Genomic DNA, 12,232 nt, shown 5'->3' on the forward strand with positions numbered 1-12,232 from the left:
TTTATGATGTTCAGTCATGACAGCTGCACCCGGCTCCATGGCTAAATGGTTAGCGGCTGACCTTTGGTCACAGGGGTCCTGGGTTCGATTCCCGGTGGGGACGGCAATTTTAACCATAATTGTTGATTTCGCTGGCAGGGGGACTGGGTGTATGTGTCGTCTTCATCATCATTCCATCCTTATCCCGACATGGAGGTCGCCTACGGGAGTCAAATCGAAAGGCCTGCATCTGGCGAGCCGAACTTGTCCTCGGACAGTCCAGGCACTAAAAGCAATACGCCATTTCACTTCATTTTTATGACAGCTGCGAAACTGATTTAGTTATACTCTGTCAGCAAAGCGCATTGGACTAGACTAGCTACTGATGGATCGGCTGCTCGCTCAGCCAGCCAAGCTCCTCCCACCACTACCGAAACTACCTTCCCCCAAAGCGCTCGGAGCACTGGCTTGGAGCGTGGCCAGAGCGCTAGCGTTCGGGGAGCGCTGTTTGGATGGCCCTGTTATAGACAGTTATGCCTTTCAGCGTTCAGTCTGCAAGCCTCTGTAACAACCTAAAGTTAATTAGTGAACACGTTCATCACGAGTAGCTTTGGAATACTAAAATGCACTGCGCATGATAGTATCTCTCTTTAATATCAATGGTTCATTTTTATGCAGTAACTCATTAAATGTTACTTCAGACATTCGCAAGGTTAACAAATAAATTATGTTACTCACTTTACGTCCCAATAACTGCTTTTGCGCTTTCCGGAGAGCCGAGGTGCCGGAATTTTGTCCCGCAGGATTCTTTAAGGTGCCAGTGAAGCTACAGACACGAGGCTGACGTATTTCAGCACCTTCAAATACTACCGGACTGAGCCAGGATCGAACCTGCCAAGTTGGGGTCAGAAGGCCAACGCTCTACTATCTGAGCTGCTCAGCTCGGCTATTAACAAATGTTCCTGTTGATCCTCCTCGGCTAATTATTAAAAAAGAATTGTACTTGTTCCGACATAATTCCTTCTGGTTATCTGTTTTCACTCCTAATTTCCGTCACCTAATCCACAATTTCCTCTAAAATGTCATCTAACACGCAACGAATAACGTCACCAACAAGTTTTACTGGCTGTTGATGGCCGATCATCTTATCTCTGATCTAACTGACGACGCAAGAACGACTGAATGAACTGACTTGAGGACAAATTAACACTGTACTAAACGCTGTCCTACGTTTAAACTGGCCTACATGAGTTAAGTAGTAACTTACTACTGAGCTAAACACTGTCTACGTGTAAACCGGCCATTATGGCTTGAGGGGAAATTAGAGGTCTTACAGTGACAGTATATGTGTAAGTCGTCCGCATATAGATGGTAGCTACAATTCTTCAAATTATATGAAATGTCGTTTATGTACACAGTTTGTTTAAAGTGATCCATAGTGCATAACACATATTTGGACTAAAACAGCTTGCAAACAGTATCCAAAATTTGTGAACAACCCATAATTGTGCAATTATCACTATCACAATTGTCCAACATTGTAGTAGTAAATTTGAACATACATACATACATACATTTTCATTATAGACTGTTATGCTTTTCAGCGTTCAGTCTGCAAGCCTCTGTGAATTTACTAAACGTCGCCACAAGCCTCGATTAGCAACCAGTGTTGTGGCCTCATTTAGTTCTATACCTCTTATCTTAAAATCGTTAGAAACCGAGTCTAACCATCATCGTCTTGGTCTCCCTCTACTTCTCTTACTCTACATAGCAGGGTCCATTATTCTTCTAGGTAACCTATCCTCCTCCATTCGCCTCACATGACCCCATCACCGAAGCCGGTTTATGCGTACAGATTCACCCATCGAGTTAATTCCTAAATTAGCCTTTATCTCTTCATTCCGATTACCCTCCTGCAATCGTTTCCACCTGTTTGTACCAGCAATCATTCTTGCTACTTTCATGTCTGTTACTTCTAACTTATGAATAAGATATACTGAGTCCACCCAGCTTTCGCTACCGTAAAGCAAAGTTGGTCTGAAAACAGACCGATGTAAAGATAGTTTCGTCTGGGAGCTGACTTCCTTCTTACAGAATACTGCTGATCGCAACTGCGAGCTCACTGCATTAGCATTACTACAACTTGATTCAATCTCACTATATTACCATCCTGGGAGAACGCACAACCTAAATACTTGAAGTTATCGACCTGTTCTACCTCTGTATCACCAATCTGACATTCAATTCTGTAGAATTTCTTACCTACTGACATCAATTTAGTCTTCGAGGGGCTAATTTTCATACCATGCTCATTGCACCTATTTTCAAGTTCCAAGATATTAGACTGCAGGCTTTCGGCACAGGCTGCCATTAAGACCAAGTCGTCAGCATAGGCCAGACTGCTTACTACATTTCCACCTAAGTGAATCCCTCCCTGCCATTTTATACCTTTCAGCAGATGATCCATGTAAACTACGAACAGCAAAGGTGAAAGATTACAGCCTTGTCTAACTCCTGTAAGTACCCTGAACCAAAAACTCATTCTACCATCAATTCTCACTGAAGCCCAATTGTCAACATAAATGCCTTTGATTGATTTTAATAATCTACCTTTAATTCCATAGTCCCCCAGTATAGTGAACATATTTTCTCTCGGTACCCTGTCATATGCTTTCTCTAGGTCTACGAAACATAAACACAACTGCCTATTCCTCTCGTAGCATTTTTCAATTACCTGGCGCATACTGAAAATCTGATCCTGACAGCCTCTCTGTGCTCTGAAACCACACTGGTTTTCATCCAACTTCCTCTCAACGACTGATCGACTGACATTCAATTCTTCCTTCCAAGATGTCAGTGAATACTTTGCCTGGTATACTAATCAATGAGATTTGAAATAATAACAAACAGGTATTTAATGATTATTTTAAGAATGAGTTATATGAAGTCCGTAGAAAAATCTGCTTAACGTAAAATCAAAATGTAAATTTCTATCGGTTCGTTACAACTAATCTCGTGAAACATACCGTGAATATAGAGCGAAAGGAATAGAATTAATATTAAAAAAGAGAAAACAATTCTAATATTAACGGTTATCCGGTATACATTTTTCTTATTTTGCTCAAAACTATAAAATATACCTTTGGCATGTTTTGCAACGGAGCTTCTCATATGTGCTACATACACCGTAGGTAATTTTGACTCGCTCGTTGCATGAAAACTTATGACTATGACTGTATGTAACGTTCCGTTATGTTTATGTTAAGTTGTGTCATGTTATGTTTGTTCTAGCGATGAAAAAATAATGCGGGGGAACATTCATAAAAAAAAAGTTTAAAATTCTTTGTAACCTGAAGTTTCAGATTCAGGAAAATCAAACATACAGCAAACCACGTTAAGTGTTTGCCGGCAAGTTTGGAATGTTTGAAGGAGCAGCGTTCACGTGAGGCTTGTTGGATTCTCATAATGTAAACATCGGGATGGATGTCTGTGGGCGGTTCGAGACTTCATGTGCAGCCGTGCCGACTAGTTCTCTTAACAAACTCTATGGAGTGGCGCTTCAGGCTCTTATTCCCTTTCATCGTCATAAGTAAGTTCCTATAATCCTCGCTGTAATTTATTTGTGTAGGGGTAGTGGTTGTAACATTTGATTTTACTAGAGATTCCCTTCAAAACGACCGAGCAAGTTGACCGTGCGGTTAGGGTCGCGTAGCTGTGAGGTTGTATACGGGAGATAGTGGTTTCGAACCCCCACTGTCAGGAGCCCAGGAAAATGCTGGGGTTGGACGGCCGCTTCTTTCTGACTTCTACCCCTTTGCAAGGTCGCGATAAGACCTACTTTTGTGTGTGTTTGCGACGTAAAGTCAATTGTAAAATAAATATATAGGCCCTATATGTATTGGGTGACTTCATCCCATAGGCTAGAAGAGGAAGAAAATACAGGTGAATTGTAGGACATCATCCAACACATTGTAGGTCGAAACAAAGAATACTTAGTAAACCTCTCTAAATAGTATCGGCCTCGTATCTACATAATTCACTAGACCTCCACGAGTAAAGGAAACCTGGAAATCGCGTAACCCGTTACGAGGGGATTCTAGCTCGACCAACTTGCGACCTCCAACAAGAGTATGTGCGAGATTCAAATCGTCAAAGTAGGCCTGCATAAGGGATTCGCTGATACGAGCCGCTATAACTGAAGTAAAAGTATGATTCTAACTTAACAGATTCAGGTCTACATTTAAGACCACCGAGAGTTGACCCCGAATATCTCAAGAAGAGCACCAGCGCCTTCCTACAAAACATGCCCCAGAAATACCCCAAGGATTGGCTAGGTCTGCGAAACACCTTCCAAACATCAGCACTGAATTTAGGACGCTCCCTGAGGACACGAAACTGAATGACAGGCGTATGGTGGAACTCGACCTGTGATCAAACCAAAGAAGACAGAATTAAAGTGTGGACACAGTGGGACGGACATATGACGAAAACATAAGGGAGACCTTCCTATAGACTCAGAAAATGGCCACAAAATTTATCCATAGAGAAAAGCCCGCATACCGAAAACTACACTCATAGAAATAGAAGAGGTTTTCTTCAAGAAAAACACCCGGAATTTCTACAAGACCTTCTGCGACAATGCGTACAGCTACTACTGAAAGGACGACCAGGGACTCCGATCTTTTGAGCGTGGCTCAGCGACCACAATTCCCCTAGCTGTGTCTGCCAATGCTTCCGCGCACTAGTGTCAGGCTTCTCACGTAAATCCCTCCTATCCGACCTCAGACGAACTCAAAGGAGAATGGAAGATCCAAGCTAACTGCTTCGGAGACGTACTCGAGTGTATTCGGCCAAAGGAGAGACTACATTTTGAAAAACCTACGCCAAACCCTTATTCACAAATCCCACCTCTCCCTATAATAAACAGCAGAAATCATCAGATCCCTTAAAAAGAAAAAACATCCTGAGCGGATGACATCACCATAGAAATGTGGAAACTAGGAGGAGATTACCTCATTAGCAGAATCCACGCGCTCTTAACAGAAGTACTGGAAACAAAACAAATCCACTGGAAGAGCACATTGATACATCCATTACACGTGAAAAGTGACAAGGTGGATTCGAACAATTGTTACAGTTCTGTCCGTTCTACTGGTCATGTATACAATTCTATCCAAAGCCCTCCTGAAAGGACTCTGAAATTAGAGACCATTTGACTGGCGAGTACCAAGCGGGTTTCAGGAAATGTCGATTGGTGTGCTGATGAGATATGGAACCTGAAAAAAGATAATAAAGATCCACAGGCTTAAGAAAACCTTGGTGGATTTCAAGAAGGAATACGACTCTGTGGATAGAAGAACCTTGTTCGACAAACTACAAGAACATACAATGGACAGAAATACCGGAGAACTGACTCGTCAGTCCCTCAAGAATACATCTAATGTGAAATTCTTTGAGGAAATCCTTTAATCTTTTAAAGTAGGACAAGGAGACGGCCTTTCCCCACTTCTGTTAAACTTAGTTCTAGACAAATTCATCAAGGAATGGTAAAATGACATCAAAAGTATGAACATCTGAAGGTCAGGATACAAAATCAAGAAGAAACGCTTAGCTTTCGCAGACGACATAGCGATCTCCCTAGAAACGAAAAAGAAACTAATAAAGCCATACATAGATCATAAGATATAGCTTTAAATAGTTCCATATACCATACGAGAAAATCCAGTACATGGAAAACATATGTCGAATTAGCACGGAATTCCAACTGAAAATGGAATAAGCTACGTTACCGCAGATGCCCTCCTTCAAATACCTTGAAGTCATTCATCCGTCAGGATTGGAGAGCTGGGGCAGCGTAGCATGAGCCACCAAACCCCAAAAAGCACTTAGACTAATATGCAATTATTGCAACCAAACAGTGATATCGCGTAATGCGAAATTGAAATACTGGTGTCCTACCAGAAGCCCATACGCACTGGAAAACTTAACCCTAGGCGGTCATTCTAAAATCACAGGAATTGAAAAGAAATAACGGAAAATTCTCAGCAAAACTGAATCCGGATCAAGAGGAGAACTGCAAACCTCTACAGTCTAACAAACATGATCACTAACATCGTACGCAAGAGACTTCTGAAATTATCTGGACATGTCTACAGGATGGATATAAAGAGATTCACCAAAATATTATTTAACTAGGTGATGTACTCGTGCTACATTACGGAATTCTACATTTCATGCGGACTTCGAGGTGAAATAGTGCACACACTGTGAGTAAAATTTCATTAAATTGCTTAGCTCTTAGCGTTACCCCAGAAACAAGACGTGGAAGTCACCTTACGTCGTTTCTCCTGTGAAGACCGGTTTAGGGAATTTTCAAAATGTCATCGTAATTGCAGGCCCTCTTTTCTCCTGCCAGTCACAATAGCGTCGGGAAGACTTCGTTATAATAACAGACACTCACTCTCCACCTGCGTTCTTACATCCTCAGGAAATCTGTGTCTGTGGTTTTCCCATAAGATCAGCCGATGGACGGAAAGCCAACATGACAGCAATAATAACGCAATAAAGCGTTTTTAATAAGTTTCTGCGTAAGTACAAGTTCAAGGGAAAATCGATTTATGATTAATATTAACTCTTCATGATTTTGCGTGTCATACTCGATCAGGGGCTATGCTAATCTTCTATGTACCGTTCAATTTTAGTATATGTACCGCCGAAGCGATTTAATTTTTCGAATATGCATGGAATAAATTGGCCTGTGTATAGATATCGTGCAAAACGATTCCGTTAAGAACAGTATGTTTCCAAGACATATCGCTAAAATTTGTCATAATAACCTGGAGAATGAAAGTTAAATTTTCACGACCGCATTGTAAACGAAATAAACTTTTAACCTATTAGGTCGTGTTCAGTACATGTAGTACGTGTTTAAGAGATGTTAAGTACAGAATAAAAATGGCTAACCGAACAGCAGTGGGGTGCGAACCCACAACCTCCCGATTTCACGTCGGTTGCTCTACCATTGAGATATGGTGGCCTAGGTCATACAGTACTTGTTATGTTGGAAAGATACACTACTGCCATTACACTGTAGAGTGCGTGCAAGTCACCCGTTGTGAGCCAAGTCAATGAATATAGAATTTTCACGACCACATTGTAATCGAACCTATTCGGTCTTGTTCAGTATATATAGTACGTGTTACAGACATGTTAAGTACAGAACAACAATGGTCAATTCGTCACCAGTATGACCTACAGCACCACAACTCAATTGTAGAGCAACCGACACGAAATCGGGATGTTGTAGGTTCGGATCCTACTGACGTCCGGGCGGCCACGTTAACATCTCTTCGATATGTGCTATACGTACTCAACATGACGTAATATGTTGAATGTTAAGAATCAGGAAGGCTGCGATTGAGCGAGATTTGAAACTATCTCATTTATTTGATATTGTTACGTACCAGCCCTGTGGTAGCCCTTTTCGGTACTTCCAGGAAGGGGCTAGTGACTCGCACGACCTGGGATCTCCCAGACGGCTTGTGGGGTGGGGTCGGCCTTTCCATGTATTATTCTCGTCGGTAGGCTTACCTGTGATTTTCTTGGAGATTCAACGGGAGTATTCTGCCTACAGCCACCGCGCGAAAATTCTGGCTGAAATCACCCGAGCTGTAAAAAGGGAGGCAAGCCACTGACTGTCAGTCACAGTTGGATTCCGTGGTGGAGTCAGTGTAAGGCTCAGTATGTTGGGGTTCGGTGGATGGGCTGAGGGCGACAGAGGTGTTGGCTGTTGCTAATGTTCCACCAAGGTCTGAACGAGGAGATATTGTTGTGGTGTCGGAGAGACCAGTGACGGAACGGAAGACTGTACGTGTGTTCGTGTATTTCTGTGGACTAAGGCTCGGCGTGCATCAGTGAGGGATGCCGCTATGGACCTGTGTTAATGTTCACTGTTGTGAGTATCGTCCTGCTGTTTAATATTGATGAGCTGTTAAGTTGTATGCTGCACGTGACTGTGTAAATGACTGGACTGTCTGTGGAGTCGAAGCAACGAATAGCCGTAGTGTCTTGAGTGGCCCGTAGCCCTGTGTTCAGATCCAGCGGTTTACACAAGGCTGCTGTATGAGGTGACTGGACTTGGAAAAGTGAAAGTAAGGGTTAAGCGTCCGCAGTTATAACAACGGACTGGACCTCTTACAGTCCCGGAAGGAACATGGACTTGTGAATAGACTTGTAATTAGTAAGTGTGGCCATTCACAACTGGTTAGAACTGTGTGTGTTTAAATATGTGTGTATGCATTTATTAGGTCATACTGAAATAAATTAGAGTAATGTAGCAGATGGAGTCTTATTCGCAACAATATAATAATAATAATAATAATAATAATAATAATAATAATAATAATAATAATAATAATGGCGTATGGCCTCCGGAGAGGCCTGGTGGAGGTCTTTTTCTAGTAGACGGCCTATTAGGCGACCTGCATGTCTGTGAAGATCAGGGTTCTACCTAGGATGATTTCTAATGTTGATACGCCACCACACCCAGCCCCCGAGCCATTGGAATTAATCAATTAAGGTTATAATCCCCGATCCGGCCGGGAATCGAACCCGGGACCCTCTGAACCGAAGGCCAGTACGCTGACCATTCAGCCAACGAGTCGGACATGATATGATTATGATATGATATGGTATATACACTGACTGACAGAGCAAATGCAACACCAAGGAGGAGTGGTTCGAAAGGGATGAAAGTTGGGGAAAAAACAGAGAGGCACGGACGAATAATTGATGTTTATTTCAAACCGATATGCAGGTTACACAATGCGCACGGCATCGACTCAGTAGGATGTAGGACCACCGCGAGCGGCGATGCACGCAGAAACACGTCGAGGTACAGAGTCAATAAGAGTGCGGATGGTGTCCTGAGGGATGGTTCTCCATTCTCTGTCAACCATTTGCCACAGTTGGTCGTCCGTACGAGGCTGGGGCAGAGTTTGCAAACGGCGTCCAATGAGATCCCACACGTGTTCGATTGGTGAGAGATCCGGAGAGTACGCTGGCCACGGAAGCATCTGTACACCTCGTAGAGCCTGTTGGGAGATGCGAGCAGTGTGTGGGCGGGCATTATCCTGCTGAAACAGAGCATTGGGCAGCCCCTGAAGGTACGGGAGTGCCACCGGCCGCAGCACATGCTGCACGTAGCGGTGGGCATTTAACGTGCCTTGAATACGCACTAGAGGTGACGTGGAATCATACGCAATAGCGCCCCAAACCATGATGCCGCGTTGTTTAGCAGTAGGGCGCTCCACAGTTACTGCCGGATTTGACCTTTCTCCACGCCGACGCCACACTCGTCTGCGGTGACTATCACTGACAGAACAGAAGCGTGACTCATCAGAGAACACGACGTTCTGCCATTCCCTCATCCAAGTCGCTCTAGCCCGGCACCATGCCAGGCGTGCACGTCTATGCTGTGGAGTCAATGGTAGTCTTCTGAGCGGACGCCGGGAGTGCAGGCCTCCTTCAACCAATCGACGGGAAATTGTTCTGGTCGATATTGGAACAGCCAGGGTGTCTTGCACATGCTGAAGAATGGCGGTTGACGTGGCGTGCGGGGCTGCCACCGCTTGGCGGCGGATGCGCCGATCCTCGCGTGCTGACGTCACTCGGGCTGCGCCTGGACCCCTCGCACGTGCCACATGTCCCTGCGCCAACCATCTTCGCCACAGGCGCTGCACCGTGGACACATCCCTGTGGGTATCGGCTGCGATTTGACGAAGCGACCAACCTGCCCTTCTCAGCCCGATCACCATACCCCTAGTAAAGTCGTCTGTCTGCTGAAAATGCCTCCGTTGACGGCGGCCTGGCATTCTTAGCTATACACGTGTCCTGTAGCTCACGACAACACGTTCTACAATGACTGTCGGCTGAGAAATTACGGTACGAAGTGGGCCATTCGCCAACGCCGTGTCCCATTTATCGTTCGCTACGTGCGCAGCACAGCGGCGCATTTCACATCATGAGCATACCTCAGTGACGTCAGTCTACCCTGCAATTGGCATAAAGTTCTGACCACTCCTTCTTGGTGTTGCATTTGCTCTGTCAGTCAGTGTATGATATGATATATGATATGATATGATATGATATGATATGATATGATATGATATGATATGATATGATATGATATGATATGATATGATATGATATGATATGATATGATATGATATGATATGATATGATATGATATGATATGATATGATATGATATATAAATGTAGTGCAGTATCTGTCAGTGAACATCCATGTCGTGACAGCTGACCGAGTGTGTGTGTTACTGTTTTTTCCGCCATTTGTTTAATCTATTCAATTTCCTTGGCAATCAAAGGCATTCAAAATGAAATAAACTCACACGCGGTGCTAGTATACTCTCCTCAAATTGAAGTGGAGTCAGTTGTATCTGCCTTGTACTGGGTTGCTGCCAAAAGTAAAGAAAAGGCGAGAGAGTGGTTTGGCGCAGTGAATCACAAATGAATATGTGTAAGCAGTTCTCGAATTGAATAGTACAGATTCCGCCATTCTGTGGCTTATTTTATTCGTTCAAAGTAAGAACATCAAACTCCAATCCCCAAAACCATGCGCCAAAACGCAAACATTCTTTTTTAGGAAATCATTGGAGTTACGAACAAAAATTATATAAAGTTGTTGCTGGCAAAATTAATTTCAGATACATCCGATGCACTCCATTTCTCAATTGGACTAACCGTTTAGGCAGCGTATTCAAGTTGATGTCCGGACATTTGCGGTCACTTCAAAATCACGGACATTTGTGGTCAATGAGATATATACTCGTGCCCACTCACAGAAGTTTCCCAGCAGTCACAGAAGATTTGCAGTCAATGCAGCAGGGGATGAGCCTCCTTAGCTTAATCTCAGGGTAACCCCATTAAACTGCTTTGGCTCCTGCTTGATCTTTTCAGATCAACATTCTTCTCTCGCGCGCATTATTTAGAGAACTTCAGCCAAAAACAACATTATTTATCGAAACTTTCTGGCGTAAGCATTTACTGTTGTATTCCGTAATGGAGTTGACAGTTGATAATATGGCAAATCGTTATGCATGTTACAATGTTTATATATACAGAAATTACAGGGGAAGTTAATATGGCATCTTCACCTGGGTGTAGCTGAAGGAGATGAGTAAGTCATGTCATTTTCTGGAAACATACATTTCTGCAATATTTGTAAACAAAGTATAAAACATCCCAATGTATATTGGATAGAATTGTATTGGATTAGATCAAATGACGGGTATTTGAGTGATAATGTCATACACATGGCTGAAACACGCTTAAAAAGGGGCACTTTTTGCGTTCCACCTACGACAAAAATATTAAAGTAATTACAAATTTGAAACCTAACGTAAAATTAATCGAGAAAAATGACGACGTCATTTGAATTTTTTAAAGTTTTATTGGTTGTTTAATGAACAACCTCCAAACTCGAGTACATATAATAATTTGGTCGACGGTAAATTGTATGTTTTAAAATGCTGATCCAGAACGAGCCAGCAGGGACTCAAGCAGGTTAGTGGGGAACACCTCGAGATTAATCTAATGAGGCATACCCCCTAGTGCAATGACCGCAAATCTCCTGTGATTGGTGGGGAATTTCTGTGAGTGGGTACAAATTAATCTCAGTAACCGCAAATATCCGGCAACATGCAAGTTTAGGTGAGACACAGGCTCTGTAACCCCTATACCATGGAGTCGACAAAAATCTGTCTTAATTTGCTAAAACCAGTCTTAAGCCATGGTCAACGTTATATAGGTCTTTCACGAGTGGCATCATTAGTTCACTATCTGTCGTATCACCAAGTCAGGAAATTGCAAATTATGAATTTAGAGGAATTTTTGATAGTGACTGCAATAAAATAATTTAGCAGAACATTGCTCTGATGGAATAATAACATAATTTAAGCTTCAGGCGATTCGTTTCTTCAAAGGAATAAAAGAGCAACGTAAGGAAAGTTTCCTACCTACATAGAAAAATGTACGTACTACTATTATATTGTCATTTTCTAATCGTTCAAACCTGAGCGCGTAGATATCCTGGAAGGGATATGCTAGTCCAATATTAGTGTTGAATTGTTATAAATTTTAAGAGATAGAAATATTGTCCTGTAGCTGAACTGATTATTCAAAACAAGATGTATTTGATGCTATATTTCTCAATATTGTAAAAAGCCGAAGTAC

At 42.7% G+C, this 12,232-nt stretch overlaps 1 long non-coding RNA gene and 1 other non-coding gene across 2 annotated transcripts in view; one reads left to right on the top strand and one right to left on the bottom strand.

Moving 5' to 3' along the window:
• Positions 1-12,232, top strand: part of LOC136867188 (uncharacterized) — a 324,204-nt gene that overhangs the window by 161,609 nt on the left and 150,363 nt on the right. The gene's annotated exons all lie outside the window — the stretch shown is intronic.
• LOC136867544 (U6 spliceosomal RNA) lies at positions 6,599-6,702 on the bottom strand. Its single transcript, XR_010859734.2, has one exon. It is a non-coding gene; the product is annotated as a U6 spliceosomal RNA (small nuclear RNA).

The sequence above is a fragment of the Anabrus simplex genome, chromosome 3 (assembly GCF_040414725.1).
Source record: "Anabrus simplex isolate iqAnaSimp1 chromosome 3, ASM4041472v1, whole genome shotgun sequence".
Taxonomy (NCBI): Eukaryota; Metazoa; Arthropoda; class Insecta; order Orthoptera; family Tettigoniidae; genus Anabrus; species Anabrus simplex.